At 33.7% G+C, this 17,584-nt stretch overlaps 1 pseudogene; it reads left to right on the plus strand.

The window, feature by feature from the left end:
• Positions 1-1,144: 1,144 nt before the first annotated feature.
• Positions 1,145-1,952, plus strand: LOC114210116 (putative ribosomal protein uL10-like pseudogene; annotated as a pseudogene).
• The last annotated feature ends 15,632 nt before the right edge of the window (positions 1,953-17,584 follow it).

Genomic DNA, 17,584 nt, shown 5'->3' on the forward strand with positions numbered 1-17,584 from the left:
TTAATTTCTATATTCCAATTATTTATACTCCATATGTTTTCAGACAGCATTTGAATCACTAGAGAGTAATTTTACTGTTAATTTTGTAGCTTCCCTGTTCAATCCCTAAGTCACTTTTCTTTACCTCTTTATATCACAAAACACAGATCTTCATAGCAGCTTGCTTCAGTCTTTCAGTCCCCCTCAAACTGTAGTGCAGAAACAATGGCAACAAGCCAGTGGTATCTGTCAAATTGCTGAGAAACCAAAAAAAAAATTGCTTAGAAACCATAATTTAAGGGGGCATATCTCTGGGTGAAGTAAATAACTAAGCTCTCAGAACCTCATTACTATTAATTCAAATTAAAACATACTACATTTCACAGACCCATTTTTAACAACATTTTTTGTTAATAAAAATCTGTTAATTAGATCTAATTTCATTAAGGTTTTCATCCACATGAAGTTTACCTAGAACCAAAGAATACAGTATGTTTGGCTTCAGTATTCTCATTAAAAATGCTTAACATTTTTTTTTGCCAGTGTCAATGCTTCTTTTTTTTTCTTTTTAATCTCTCATGGTTTATTTACATGGAAATACTGGGTTACATAGATATTTTGCTTCCTTGAGAGGTTTAAGCACAAGTTTCTAATCAATAGGCAAACAAAGAGGGAATTTTATATACTCTACATTGAAAATATGTTTAGTTATTTTCTTCTCAAAGTTATGAGGTTGTTAATTTCCTAAAATAGTCCAAAGAATTTGCTTTTATATTTCATAGTATGGTTTAGGTAGTGATCATTATTCTTCTAAACCTATGGAGACCTCCAGATTTTGTTTATGTAAAAGAGAATGAATATTTAACATAAATCTACAGAGAACCTGTGGATTTAAATTATATTTGTCAGGTTGTTGATGAATCATTTATTTACCATGAACACAGAGTAATGCCACTGCTACTCTCTATTTATGCCCTGTGTATGTTTCTGCACATACATTCAGACATCCTTGGTGAACCTTTCAGACATCTGATTTCCCTAAAATCATTAACTCTTTGATCAGAGACAGTAATGTTACATGTCCACATAATACCTTATGTTAAAAAATTATACAAGTACTCTTCTATTGGTCAAAATGTTAGCTAAAATATAAACATTTATTCACATGCATAAAATTAATGGAAATCAGTGGCATTTTCTATTTGATATCTTGTTAATGATATGACATGTTATGATGCACGAGGCCATCTGAAGGTGTCTGGAAGACAACCCAGCTCTGGAGAAACTGTTGCTTCATATTCAGGGGAATGTAGGCTTTGTGTTCCCAAAGGACCTCGCTGAGATCAGGGACATGTTATTGGACAATATGGTTCAAACGGGGACCTGTGCCAGTGCCATGGCTCCATGTGAAGTCACTGTGCCAGCCCAGAATACTGAGAAAACCTCCTTCTTTCAGGCTTTAGGCACCATTGAAATCCTGAGTGGTGTACAGCTGATTAAGACTAGAGCCAAACTGGGAGCCAGTGAAGCCACACTGCTGAACATCTCCCCCTTCTCCTTTGGGCTGGTCATCCAAGCAGGTATTTGACAGTGGCAGCATCTATAACCTTGATGTGTTTTGGCAACACAGAGGAAACTACATTCTTGCTTCCTGAAAGGTGTCCACAGTGTTGCCAGCATCTGTCTGCAGATTGGTTACCCAGCTGTTGCATCAGTACCCTATTTTAACATAGTGGATACAGGCGGGTCCCGGCTTTGTCTGTGTAGACTGATTACATCTTCTCACTTGCTGAAAAGGTCAAGGCCTTCTTGGATGATCTATCTGCAATTGTGGCAGCTGCACCCTTGGTTGCTGCCCCATAATCACTGCCACCACCCCTACCCCTGTTGCTGCTGCAGCCCCAACCAAGGTTGAAGCAAAGGAAGAAACCAAGGAGTTGAAGGAGGATATGGGATATGATCTCTTTGACTAATCACCAAAAAGCAACCAACTCAGCCAGCTCCATTTGTGAAATGAGGAAATAAAGATTTACTTCTTTAAAAATATAATAATAATAATAATGATAATGATAATATATTACATGTATTTAGAGGTCGATGTGTGGAAGTCAATTCATAACACATATCTTTGTTAAATTCTCTGGATTTGGGAACAAGAGACCTGTATGTGAGGTGCCCTGCTCTGCTATTTCTTGTCTGAGTGACTTAATAATGATGATTTAACTCCTCTGAACTTTAGTATTGTTGTTTATAAAACTGGACTAATGATGACAAACAATCATTTTGAGAATTAAGTTAGTACTATACCTGCAAAAAAAAAAAAGCTTTGTAAACTGAAATATTTCTGTTTTAAAGTACTGTCCTGTGCCATTTTCTTTCTTTTTTTTTTTTTTTTGGAATAAAATTGGTGTTGTACATATTTACCATAGAATCTTCTAAAATTTCAAATAAAAAGCTATAAATGAGGTAATCATAACATATACTTTATCTTTTGAATGAAAAATAGTAACAATCTTGCAGGTAGCATTTTAGATTATATTAAATGTAATGTTTCTTGATCTCACTCTATATTGCCATATACCTGGTTTTATCCATATATATATATATATATGCATTTGGTTATTTAAGCTTGTTGCAATCTTAACTCTGTTAAGTAGATTTGTTAATCTGGACTTACTTGTATAATTAAAGAGTACTTTTATTATAAATTTTACTCAGTGATAGATGAAACATATAATAAATACTTAAGAAATCCAATGCCACAAAAAATATTTTGATATTATCTCTGTAACTATAGACATTAAAAGATTTGTTTTAGTTGGTGATGATGACTTATAATATATAAATAATTTACCTTGAATATTAGAGTTGTCCATATAATCAAAGAAATTGCAAATTAAATTAATTTTATTCATATGCAGCTTTTGGATTAATAGTTGTGAAACTCAGTTGAGTTATTGGCCACTTTTGAGAATCGATGTAAGATATTATTCTCTACAGAAGAATATGCAAACTCCCAGACACTGGATATTTTGCATAACATTTCAGAAGATTCCTGGATCCCTATTGATGTCTATAGATCCATGTAACCCATATTAGGATATCTTGCTTGAGTAATTACTATTCTTATTTTTTAAATTGAGGTGTAATTAAAATAATGTATTAGTTGATGTGTACAACATCATAATTTGATATGTGTATATACGGCAAAATGGCCATTACGGTAGGTTTCATTAACATACTTCCCCATACACAGTTACAATTTTTTAATGAGATCTTAAAAGTTCTCATCACAAGAACAAAAATTTTTGAGCATTAATTTTTATTTCAAAAAACAAATGCTTAAACATTTGGATACAATTTATAACACACAAAAATGAAAAAGAAACATTCCTGTAGTCCCACCTTGAGGAATTCACTTTTCTCTTGGCATTAACCATGCCATAAAATATTCTTATACAGCCTCACCTATAATAACTGCATATTACATCATTGAACTGAAACAGTATAGTTTTTAAACTGTCTTCTTGCTGGTAAACACTTAACATGCTTGTTTGTTAGTTTATTTGTTTTCATATTCTAACCCAACTACGGTGAATTTACTTGTAGCTAATGAAAGATTTCCAGAAGTAGAATTGTAGAATAAAAGGATAAAAACTATTTTTAAAGTTTCAGACTAGGGGCGCCTGGGTGGCTCAGTCACTTAAGCGGCTGCCTTTGGCTCAGGTCATGATCCCAGGGTCCTGGGATCGAGCCCCGCATCAGGCTCCCTGCTCAGCAGAGAACCTGCTTCTCCCTTTCTCTCTGCCTGCCGCTCTGCCTCCTTGTGCTCTCTATCTCTCTGTCAAATAAATAAATAAATAAATAAATAAATAAATAAATAAATTTTAAAGTTTCAGACTAAATTTCCCTCTGGAGATGTTTTACCAACTTTAATTACTACCCGGAGTTGATAGCCAAGGTCCCACTTCCCTGAATTCTTGCCCTTCCTAGATATTAGTACTTAAATAAAAGTCTTTGCAAATTTTGGCTATGAAACTTATAAATATATTGTAAATTTATGATTACTAAATGGACTTAAAAAATCAAGCTAAATTATCTATGTTTATACATTTGCAAAAGCAGCTATGACAACTAGAGTCTCGTCACCACAAACGGGGCAAGAAAGTTGAAGCCTCAGAATAGATAAGAAGGCAACTTTTCTACCAGTGATACTTGGAGCTTGGAATAGCAGGGATCAAAAAAGTAATTAAACACATAGTTGTTAGACAACTAGAGTTTATATCTCAGTTTTAAGGCATTCTAGCTATATAATCATAGGCAAATTATGTAATCATTCTGAAACTTTGTTCATTCCTTTGGAAAATGGAGTTATTATTATTGCCTATTTCATAGAATTTTTGCGAAGGTTAAATATTGCAAATGAGGATCTTAGCATGGTGTTTGGTATGTACTAGGAGCCCAATATGTTTACTATTATTAGTCTTCGTTGGTATTGGTAACCATTTTTATGATATTAGTAGCATGTTGCAAACCAAAAAATAATTTGGGCAATGCAGATTTATTTCATTATTGTATAATTGTTTTGGGTATTTTAACTTGAAAAAAGATTTTCTGTTGTATTTGGTATTTTGAATATATTCTGAAGTCATTTTTTATGTAGCTGATGAATAGCAAATCACATTTTAATGTGTTAAAATTGGATGCAAAAATGAACAATGGAACATATGGAAAAGTGGGAAACTAAGGTGAAATTACAAGGCATATTTTTGATTCCTCAGCATATTTGCCAGAGAGGAATCACTGTGCCTCCAATACATATTTCAGTTGTTTTTTTTTAAGTAAGATTTTGAAAAAGATACTTTTAACAAACTGTCTCTGAATTTGAACATCTTTTTTTTCCTTTTAGATGTAATAACGCATTTTTAAGGAGTAGACTTACATTGGAATTTCAGTTAATATAATACGTGCACAAAATCTAAAGCAACAGTATCCCACTTCAGGTTCTTGCTCCAGAGGCAGTTACTGGAAACCATTCTTGCTTTTACTTGTCTTAGTGACTGCATTAGTTAATCTTCATTCCTTATACTTGTAATTCTTGCAAATATTCTTTAATTCGCACAGACACAGATGAAATTTAACTTATTTATATACCCACCCCCCAACCATTGCTACTATCCCCATACTCTAATGTTTTAAGTGAGATTCTTATGATTAGCTATTCTATTAAGAACTTTATAACTTTAAAAATTTTATTTATTTATTTGACAGAGAGAGACACAGCGAGAGAGGGAACACGAGCAGGGGGAGTGGGAGAGGGAGAAGCAGTCTTCCCGCAGAGCAGGGAGCCTGTCGCGGGGCTCGATCCCAGGACCCTGGGATCATGACCTGAGCCAAAGGCAGAGGCTTAACGACTGAGCCACCCAGGTGCCCCAAGAACTTCATAACTTTAAATACATGTAGAATCTCCTATATCTTATTCCATGAACAGCAGACATTAACTTTTGACTCTTTATCACAAGATATGAGAATTTTATATTCTCCACCCTAAACCTCCATCATTTATTTTCCTTAAATTTTCCATAAAATTCTGATACAGATTTCTGTGGTAGAGGATTGTCTTCCCCCCCCCCTTTTTTTATAGACCAAAATATAGCATAGCATTATTACAGGCTCAAAATTGTCTTTTATTATTATTATTTTTTAAAGATTTTATTTATTTATTTGAGAGAGAGAGAATGAGAGAGAGCACGAGAGAGAAGAGGGTCAGAGGGAGAAGCAGACCCCCTGCCGAGCAGGGACCCCAATGTGGGACTCAATCCCGGCACTCCAGGATCATGACCTGAGCCGAAGGCAGTTGCTTAACCAACTGAGCCACCCAGGCGCCCACAAAATTGTCTTTTCGTACCACCTTCTCTTCACTACCTACATCTTCTTCTGATCATTTTCAATTCACCACTCTAATGTCACTCTGTCAGTTAGAAATGCCCTCTCAAAGACATACTGATACATTCAGGCTGAAAGTTATGCTGCAGTTATTATCGGTCCCGCACAAATTTATTATGTGTGATCCTATATTAATCCTTAAATAGAGACTTTTATAAGCTTTAACTCCTCCACAATGCTATTTTCTCATGCTTTCTTGCATGCTCCCCAGGGCCTAATACTACTGTTCTGGACATTCAATAAACATCCCTCAATGTTGTTTGATTGTAATTAAAAGTCATCACACTCAGGCATGTCATTTATGGTTAGGGTGAATCTTTTGTGTTAATGTGAACCTGAATTTCACATAAAATGTTTCTGCAAACAGGTAGTTTGATCTTGAAGAACAATGAAAACATAGATGGCACATTATTATACAAGGTTATTGGAGAGCAGCTTTTCATCTTCACTGACAGAGTTTATGATAAGAATAAAGTTTAGTTTTAGGAAGAATATTAAAAAATGCTTTTATTGCATTTGAAGGTTATAGAACAATAGAAAAAAAATGTATAAGCTTCTGCTTTAATTTTTTAAAAAATAAGCTAGATTCTCATTTTTCTCCCAAAAAGCCATTTTGGTAAGGGGGAATGCTTGTGTTCTAGGAGATATTTTAATTTATTATTATAGTAAAATAATATTGTGTTTGGGTATTGTAAGAACACTGTATGGTAACAGATGGTAGCCACACTTGTGGTGAGCACAGCATAATATGTAGAGTTATCAAATCACTGTATTGTACACCTGAAACTAATGTAACATTGTCAACTATACTTCAGTAAAAAAAAATCAAATTCTAAATTTAAAATGAATTTTTTTATAAAAGATTATTAAGAGTGTTCAAAAATACTATTGTTTATAAATAGAGGAAACAGTAACATATGTCTTATTATATATTGCTTTGTATATTGTATATTGTCCTCTAATTGGTTTTTGCTTTTCCAAGGGTTTTTGCTACTGTTTTCATTTTGTCACTTGTAAAATCCCTATGAAATGTAGAAATCAGAAAGGAAAAGACGACACTTTTTTCAAAAATTGTTTTCTCAAAAGAATACAGTGTGAAGAGAGCTACAGCTTTTTTTTTTTTTTAAAAATCTTACATCTGTGAGAAATAAAGCATTTAAAAAATATCTATGGATTTAAAAACAACATTTGAAACTATGAAATCCCTGATGCATTTCTCATAGGACTTTAATGGCTGCTACCTACAAATCCTAGAGTAAACTAAAAAAAATTACCCCAAGGATCATATTCAAGCAACCCTAAATTTATCACTTAATAATGTCACTCTAGATCAACACAAAGAAGATAGAATTTAAGAAGGTTTAATATACCCAGCAATATGTGCCCTCCACAGACATTTTTTGACAGTAGTGCTGTCCATCAGCACTTCCCGAGACCAGGGAAATGTTCTGTTTTTCCGTGTATGATGAGGTGATCACTAGCCACATGTGGCTGTTAAGTACTTGACAGGTGGCTAGTATAACTGAAAAAGTGAATTTTAATTTCATTTGTTTAACCGCGTGTGGCTAGTGGCTATATATTGGACAGTGCAGTATTAGAGAAAAGGAGAACTTGAATACAGTATCAGTTTCCTGGTAGGAAACACATTGTACAACCAACAGGATATAAGTAAAGATAAATAGTGACAATATATTGTGTTTTTATGGCATTTGTAAAAGTAGAATACATGACAGAAAACCTCAAAGGTTGGGAAGGAATAATTAGGAATCATTGTAAGGCTCTTACACTACAAAAAAAAGTAGTATAAAGGATAGTTTTCAACAAGTGGTGCTGGAACAATTAGATATCCATGGGCAACTAAATTAACACTGATATATACCTCACATCTTATATAAAATTAACTTGAAATGGATCATATTCCTATGTATATAATGTAAGACTATAAAAACTTCTATAAGAAACCATAGGAGAAAATCATTTTTTTCCTTTTGCTAGGCAGAGTTCTTAGATATGATACAAAAAGTGTACTCCAAAAAAGAAAAGAGACAAATAAATTGGACTTTATAAAAATTAAATATTTTGCTATTTAAAAAAAGCTTAAATGAAAATACTCCAGGAAAGAATCCAGCAAAGTAGGTACTGGGGTGAAGGAAGTAAAAAGGCAAAGCGGAAGCCCAGAGATAAGCAAATCAAATGATACTACCATAACCCAGGACAAGCTAAAACCCTGGGAGAGGGGCTGTCCAAGAGAAGCTGCATTTGATGAGGAAAATAGCCACTGGCAAAACTACAATGAGGCAGGAGGTACCCCCCAAAATAAATGATCTACCTCTAACATTTGCTCTCAACTATCCTGCTTTTACTTCCCAGGTAGACTCTAGAGGGTGGAGGAGGCTGCATGTTATAGTCCACAGAGGTTATCTTCTCAGCATACAACAAGGAAGAGAAGGAGAGCAAGTGGATTGGGGAGAATGCTCCGCTGACACCACTCTCCTTACCAGTCAGTTTCTACTTTCGTCCTTTGATTAACTTCAGAAAAATGCATTCTAGGGGCGCCTGGGTGGCTAAGTTGGTTAAGCGTCTGACTCTTGGTTTCTGCTCAGGTCATGATCTTAGGGTCCTGGGATCGAGCCCTGAGTCAGGCTCCACTCTCACGAGGAGTCCATTTGAGATTCTCTCTTTCCATCTCCCTCTACCCCTCCCCCTGCTCATGCGTGGTCTCTCTCTCTCTCTCTCTAAAATTGAAAGGAAGGAAGAAAGGAAGGAAGGAAGGAAGGAAGGAAGGAATGAAGGAAGGAAGGAAGGAAGGAAAGAAGGGAGGAAAGAAGGGAGGAAAGAGAGAAAGAAAAAGAGAAAGAAAAGAAAGAAAGAAAAAGAAAGAAAGAAAGAAAGAAAGAAAAAGAAAGAAAGAAAGAAAGAAAGAAAGAAAGAAAGAAAGAAAGAAAGAAAGAAAGAAAGAAAGAAAGAAAGAAAGAAAGAAAGAAAGAAAGAAAGAAAGAAAGAAAGAAAGAAAAAGAAAGAAAGGGTGCATTCCCAATGCAGAAGAAATTCAAAGATCCACAGCCACCATCTCTTTACAGACAGGTTAATTCAGTCACAATCTTACCTATATCTTAGATTATACTGAAAGTCTAGGTAATTCGTTTTTTTCCAGAGCTGTTTTTACTTTGATTGATGACCAAAACACCCTCTGGAGAAAGCTTATGAAGATCTACAGTGTATACTTGTTGTCGTATTGCAGCTTTTCAAAATAACCAAACCTCCTTCTAAATTAATATGTTGTAGGTCTATAAACTGATTTAGGTCCAGGATTAAGTTAAGGGGTGGTGAAACCCCAATGGTGATTTGATTCAGATTTATTCCCACCACATGTAGGAACTTTATTTCATATTTTATCCAGTGTCCTTGGTGAATACTTCCACACTGATAGTATGGCTTAGTCCAATGGCACAATTTCTCATTCTTACTATACCATCTTTAGATTATTTCTCAACATCCCCTGGTACTTGACAAATGAAGTTATTAAAGATCCTGCAACTCCTTCAGTATAGTTTCTCCTTTTGGAAAGGACTCTGCACTTTTGTTTCTGGTTAGTACAAAGTATAAGTCTCATTATTAGACTGGAGGCAATGAAGGGTGATGGTGATGTTGGATCCTGAGAATAATAAGCATACTGTTTTGAGGCAGCTGCCCAAAGGGAAGTCACTGAAACATTTCTTTGAAAGGAAGACAGGTTCTGTGAGCTGAAGTTGAGGAGCTGCTTCCATTGACAAGAACATTTCAGGAGGATTTTTAAATTCAAAATTTCAGCTTTGGTTGTTTTTGTCCAGTGTCTAAATCCCTGTTATTGTGGCTCCAGTTCTTCCCAACAAGTTTTCTTCCACTCGCATTAATGATCTGGCAAGTTGTCCATTTTACTAACATTGCAACTCTGCATCTCCTACAGCTAGAACTTGGGTTTGGTCCTTAGCCTTGTCTGCCCTCTGCTACTACAAATAAGGGAGTTTTTAAGGGTGCTATTAATATTCTGCATATCGACCTGTGACACGAATTAAGCGTTCATCATTTTGGACATATATTTATCTTTGTATTAATTCTCCAGAATAGTCACAATCAGTCATCCCATCCCATAATCTTAGCAATCACCATTTTTCTTGCCATAAAAACTAAATGCCAAAGACAGTTGATCACTCAATGATTTGTGATCAATCAGTAATTCATTTCATGTCATTCTAGTGAAAAAATTGAAAATTATTATGCTACTTTAGCAGGTTATCAGTCTGCTCAGGTATCTTGAGAGCAAACCAGTCACAGAATCCTGGTCATGATACCAATTATTGTATCAGGGTAGTGGCAGAAAACAGCATATTCATTTTTAAAAAAAGATTTTATTTATTTATGAGAGAGAGAGAGAAAGCATGTGTTGGGGGGAGGGGCAGAGGGAGAGGGACAAGCAGACTCCCCACTGAGCAGGGAGCCCAACACAGGGCTCAATCCCAGGACCCTCAAATCATGACCTGAGCCAAAGGCAGATACTTAACTGACTGAGCCAACAAGGTGCCCCCAAAACAGTATATTCATAATGGTTTTACTAAAAATAATTTAGAGAAGACAGAGCTAACTGAACCAAAAGGGATGGCGAGCCCATGGGTAGTCATAGTGTGAATCCTGGTGAGAAGAGCAGAGAAAACAGTGCATCTGGAGAGACCTAGAGCGATTGAAAAACCACTCAACAGGTGTTATAGCTAAACAGATAAGCAACTACTGTTCAAAATATAATGAAATGGAGAGAAGATTGGGAGAGTGAATACCTTGACCTCAGCCTCCACAACCCTCCTTTCCCTTGCTGTGCTTTGCACTTACCAAACCCAGCCAAATCCAGAGGATAAAACAGTCCCAATTGGTGCAGTCTATATTTTATCTTGGGATACAGAACAGAGCAGGGAAGGGCAGAGAATAGGAGAGAGGCCAACAGGAAGTAATGAGCACAGACATTTTAAGAGAATGTCAGGCAGTTTTTGAAAGACCAATTTGCTAACATCTCTTGTGGCTACAGATTTTAAAGTAAAACTTCAAGTAACTAACTTAGTAAATGGATTTTTGCAATATAACGTAGATGCCATCCATGAACACCCTGTCCTGTTGTATGAAAAGTATTAGACTTAAAAACCTCTATGTCATTCTGTGATGAATCCATTATTACTTTGGTAAGGAAAATCTTTGCATTTGGTATGCATTATCATGGTAAGCAAAACTAACTGTAAAATGCAGATGGTTCAGTTTACCAGGAAGTTACATCACTTACACAACTGTATGTAAATAATAACAAACACAAGTATAATAATTATTATTCTTTGAATTTGTCTTTATTAGTGGGTATGTAATGGTATCGAATTTTGATTTAATTTGCATTGCCAGATTACTAATTATGTTGAACATTTTTTATAGACTTATTATCAATTATATATCATTGATGAAACATCCATGAAAATAATTTACCAACTTTATATTGGGTTGTCTTATTATTGAGTGATGACAACTCTTTTTTATATTTGCAATGTAAATGTATGCTGAATAGACAGATAAATATTTAAGTATAAATAGAGATATGTAAACATAGCTATAAATATTTTTAATCATAAATAAAAAAATTGAAATTATATATATATATGGAATGAAAAGGTAAGCCATGGAGTGGGAGAAAAATATTTTATTATATATTATTTATGTATTTTGTTATATATCATATATGTGTATGTAATATATAATCTTTTCTCCCACTCCATGGCTTACCTTTTTATTTTTTTAATAGTTTCTTTCAAATACAGCAGTTTTGATTTGAATAAAATTTATCAAATGTTTTTCCTTTATATTCATGGCTTTCTTTTTTCAAGATTTTATTTGTTTGTTTGAGAGATAGCGACAGAGATAGTGAGAGAGAGCACAACCGGGGAGGAAAGGGAGAAGCAGGCTTCCTGCGGAGCAGGGAGCCCAACATGGGGGCTCAATTCCAGGACCCTGAGATCATTACCTGAGCTTAAGGCAGACGCTTACCCGGGCCACGCAGGCGCCACTATTCTTGGCTTTCTTTTAGCTAAAAGTATTTGCTTAACCCAAGATTGCCAAGATTTTCTCCTATTTTCCCTTTTAGAAATTTTATTGTTTTGGCCCTTATACTTTAGTCTTTGTTCTAATTTGAGTAAAATTTTGTCTGGTGTGAGGTAAGGATCAATATTCATTTATTTCTAAATGTGCATATGGATATTATAGCACCATTTGTTCAAAAATATATAATTCTTTTTGTTGAATTAACCTGTCATGTTGTAGAAAGATCAATTGACCACAGGTGTGTGAGTATACTTGAAAACTCCCTTTTTGTTTCCATTGGCCCATTTGTCTATCCATATACTAATACCACACGGTTTTGATTACTTAGATTTGTATTAAATCTTGAAATTTGGTAATCCAAGTTCCTCAACTTTGTTCTTAATCAAATTTGTTTTGCTGGTGTGGATTTTTTACATTTACACATAAACATTGTAATTAGCTTATCAGTTTTTATACAAAGCTTACTGAGATTTTGATTGTGATTGAATTGTATCTCTAAATTTAGGGAGAATTGACATAACATTATTGATATTCCAAAGAACATAATATATTTATCCATTTTATTTAAGTTTTTATTTTCTTTTAGCAACATTTTGTAGTTTTCAGTGTACATATCTTATGTATACTTTAATTTATCCCCAAGTATTTCTTTTTTTGTTTTTGGATGGTATCGTAAATGATATTTTTTAAAATTACATTTTATCATTGTAGTCAGTATATACAAATACGATTGATTTTTTGTGTATGGATTTTCAATTCTATAATTTGTCTTAACTCAGTTCTAATTGCTTTTTGTGAGATTCCTAAATCTTGTCTGCTTACCTGATCACATTTTCTGAAAACAAAGACAATATTGACTATAAATTATTAGAGTGATCATTCTTGTCTTGTTTCTGATGATAGGGAGGAAAACTAGAATGTTGTTTGTTTATCAATAAGTGTGGCGTTAGAAGTTTTTTTTTTAATGTTTTCATTTAAATGCCAGTTAACATACAGTATAATATTAGCTTCAGGTGTACGGCATAGTGATACAACATTTCTATACAACACTTGGTGCTCATCAAAATAAGTGCACTCCTTAATCCCCATCAACTATTTAACCCATCTGCTCACCCACTTCCCCTCTGGTAACCGTCAGTTTATTCTCTATAGTTAAGAATAGGTTTCCTGGTTTACCTCTCTCTTTCTTCCCCCCCCCTTTGTTAACTAGGAGTTTTTAATAAATGTCCTTTATCAAATTGGGGGAATTTTTCCTTTTTCTTCCTACTCTGCTAAAATTTTATTGTCTACAAGTGTTGAGTTTATCAAGTGCTTTTTCTCTATTCCTTGAGTCAACCATGTTTTCATTTTCTTCGTTTAGTCTTTACAGAGGAATACATTATTTTTTTTTTGTAGTTGAACTAACATGCATACCTGGGATAAGCCTCATTTTGTCATGATGTATTATTCTTTTTCAATTCATCTTATTAAAGTTATGTTAACGATTTTGGCATTTGTGTTTATAAGGGATGTTGGCCTATAATTTTTGCCTTTGGAATGTCTCTGATATAGAGGTAGTTTTGTTCTTAAAAAATTAGTTGGGGAAATGTACCCTTCTTTTATTTTTTCTAAAAGAATGTGTGTTAGACTAGTATTTATTTCTTTTTTTAAGATTTTATTTATTTATTTAAGTGAGAGAGAGAGAGAGAGACAGACAGAGAGAGCACAAGCAGGGGGAGAGGCAGAGGGTGAGGGAGAAGCAAACTCCCCACTTAGTGAGGAGCCCAACATGGGGCTAGGTCCCAGGACCTGGAGATCATGACCTGAGCCAAAGGCAGACACTTAACCATCTGAGCCACCCAGGTGCCCTGACTAGTATTTAAGTGTTACTCAAAATTTTAAAACTCAGTGATACCATCTGGATCCAGAATTTTCTTTGTTGAAGTTTTAAATTATGAATTCAATTTCTTTCATAGAAAAGGGTTACTAAGATTTTCTATTTCCTCTTAGGTCAGTTTTATTAACTTGTATATGTCAAGGAATTTAAGTATTGTATCTAATTTGTCAATTTTAATGACATGAAATTGTTCATAGTAATCTTAATTATCTTTTTAGTGTCTGTTCATTATGTAGTAATGTCTCCTTGTTATTGGTAACTTAGAGCCTTGTTTCCCCCTCTTGATCAGCCTAGCTAGAAACGTATCAATTTTATCTTTTCAAAGAATATGCTTGTACTTTCATTGATTTTTCTCTATTTTTTTCCTAATTTACCAAAATCTTTTTGTTATTATTCCCCTTTATTTCCTTTTCATTAATGTGATCTCATATTATCACTTCCTAAAGTGGAAAGTTAGATCATTAGTTTTAAACCCTTTTCCTTCTCTAATATAAATCTTTAAAGCTACAAATAATTTCTACTTAAGCACTGATATAAGTACATCCCACAATTTTTATATACTATATTTTCATTTTCATTCATTTCTCAATGTTTTTGAATTGCCCTTGTGATTTCTCCCTCGGCTCATGGGCTTTATTCAAACACATTGATTAATTTCCAATTATTTGGGGATTTTCTAGATTTCCTTGTTATTGATTTCTAATTTTATTCCATTGTAATCAGAAAACAAATATTTGATTAGTTCACCTCTTTTAAATTTATTGAATATTTTTCACTGCCCTGGGTGTATCTTTGTGAATGTTCTGTGTGCACTTGGAAAGAATTTCTGTTCTGTAGTTCTTGGGTGGAGTTGGTTGACAGTGTTATTTTTGAATATTTTTATTTCCACCTGTACTATTAATTATAGAAAAAGGAGTTTTGAAATCATAGGCTATAACACAGACTATAGTAGATTTGTCTACTCCTTCAGTTCTATCAATTTTTGCTTTATTTGTTCAGAATCTGTTACAATGTGCAGACATTTATGTTTTTTTGTATCTTCCTAAAGCATTAATCACTTTAACATGATCAAATATGTCTCTTTATTACTAGAAGTATTCCTTTTGCTGAATTCTAGTTTGCCTGAGTTCCAGCTTTTTCTGAATCGTGTTTGAATGACATATCTCTTCAAATACTTTTTCATTTAACCTATGTATGTCTTTACTTTTAAAGTGTGTTCTGTTATAGACTACATGTAACTTGCTTTTGTTTATTAACATAATCTTACATTTCCTGCTTTTTAACTGGAATGTTTAGACAATTATATTTAATATAACTAGCAATACTTTGGGATTACAATCTATCCTGCTTTATGTTTTATTGTTCTATCTTTTTATCCATGTTTTTATTCTTTTTTCTTCTTTTCCCTTGTCTTATTTTGGAATGAGTATTTTTAGAATTCAACTTTATCACCATCTTTTTCTCATTAGCTATATAACTTTATTTTATTTTTATAGTGATTTCCAGTATTTAAATATTTATATATAACTTATCACCATCTACTGTCATACCACTTACATATATGCCCTAAATCATATTATTTTACATAAATAAGACCCACATATTGATAGCCTCCCTGATTCTTCCTTCCATTCTTTGTCTTAATTTTGCATAGATTTATTTATATGTATGTTATAAACTCTAAAATGCACTGCTTTTAATAATTGATTTTTAAATAAAATTTTTAAATAAGAAAAAATGTCTTTTATAGTTACTCACTGGCATGGTTACTGTTTCTGGCATTCATCATGCCTTTGTGTAGATACAGATTTCCATGTGGTGCTACTTTCCTTCTGCCTAAAGAACTTTCTTTAATATTATTTATAATGCAGAAAACGTTCTCAGTTACTATTTGTGTGGAAATTATCTTACTTTCATTTTTGAAGGGTATTTTCTTTGGTATTTAATTTGGACTTGACAGGTTTTTTTTCTCCCAGATGAACTAAAGAGAAGTTGGCATGATTCTTATTTTCTTCTCTTGTATTAAGCAGGTCTTTTTCTCTTCAGCATTCTTTAGGATTTTGTTTTAAAGGATTTCAAAAATTTGAATTTGGTGTGCTTGGGTCAGATTTTCTTTATATTTCCTCTGTTTGGAGTTTGATAAGCTTCTTGGATTTGTCAATTTAATTGTCATAAATTTTGTAAAATTTTTGAGCATTATTTTTCTGATATAATTTCTGTCCCCTTCTTCTCTTTCCTTCCCTTTTGGCCTTCCAATTGCACGAGTTTTCCAACTGTTTGTTTTTCTCCCATATTTCACTCCTCAGTCTATTATTTTTCAGTCTTTTCCAACCCCTCCCCCCCCCGTTTTATAGTTTGGAGAGTTTTTTGTTGTTATAGCTTCAGGTTTACTCATCTTTTTCTATAATGTCTACTTTGATTTTAAATTTCTTTAGTGAATTTTCATTTCAGATACTGTATTTTTTTATTTTTAGAAGTTCCATTTTTTTGTATTCAAATTTCTTATCTACTATTTTTATGTTTTCCTTTTAGCCAGTTTATAGGGGCTATTATAATGGCTTATCTCTTAATTCCCTCATTTCTGAAATTTCTGGATCTGCAACATTGCTGACTTCAATTGTGACTATGAATCATATTTTGCTGCTTCTTTATATGTCTAGTTGTGTTTTATTCAGTGCTAGATATTCTGAATATTAGAATCTGGATTTTGTTCTCTTCCTTTAAAAAGTGCAAAAAGTTGTTTTGGCAAATAGTTAATTTACTTGAGGTTTAGTTTATGGAGGCTGGCATGTAAGCTCTATTTACCAGAATTTACTCTAAGGTGTAATTGTTTGGGGATCTCTGTTAAATATCCCATAATTCCATAAGTTCTATCTTCTCTCACTTACTAGATCTTGAACCCTGTGTAAATTCTGGGATGTGTTTGGTTTATAGCTCTGAGATAGGTCTTTCCTTTCTTCATCATGTGGAGTCTCACCTCACAAACATGCAGGTTAGTGTGTGGCTAAAGACTCAAGGGGACCTTTACACAGATTTCTAGAGCTGTTTTTCTATAGGTTCTTTCTGATTCTTTGCTTCACAGATTCAAAGTCATCTTTATTTCTCTCCATTTCAATCTCTATCTCCTCCAATAAGATAGACAACCAGGTTTTGGATTTGTTCTTCTCTGTACCAGAGTCTAGAAACTGCCTGTAGGCAGAAAACTAGAAAATTGTAGAAATCATCTCACTGATCCCCTTTTTCAGGAATCATGGATCTGTGCTGCCTGGATGTCCAATGCCTGGAAACATTTGTGTAATATGTTTTCCCGTTTCATATTTCTTCACAGTTGTTTATACTTATAGACATTGGGAAGGGAAGCCTCAGAGCAATCTCCCTCCCTTAATTTTTAACATTTATATCACTTCCTTCCTGGTAATATCTACCTTGTTTCCTGTATCATTACATGATTCTGTGGTTTCCGTTCTGTTTCTAAGTATTTATAATTTAACTTTCTTGAGTGCCTGGAATGTTTCATGATCTATGTGCTTTATACATTTTATATAATCCAACGAAGTAGTTCTTAACTCTTTATGTATCGACTTCAAATGAAATTATCAGATGTTTTTCTAGTATTCTCATATAAACTCTTATCTACTAGTAAATGATTGTCTTTATTTAAAAACAACTTAAAGA

Source organism: Eumetopias jubatus, unplaced genomic scaffold, assembly GCF_037043125.1.
Source record: "Eumetopias jubatus isolate StellerSeaLion01/CBP00866 unplaced genomic scaffold, mEumJub1_p1.0 scaffold_2, whole genome shotgun sequence".
In the NCBI taxonomy this organism is placed as follows: Eukaryota; Metazoa; Chordata; class Mammalia; order Carnivora; family Otariidae; genus Eumetopias; species Eumetopias jubatus.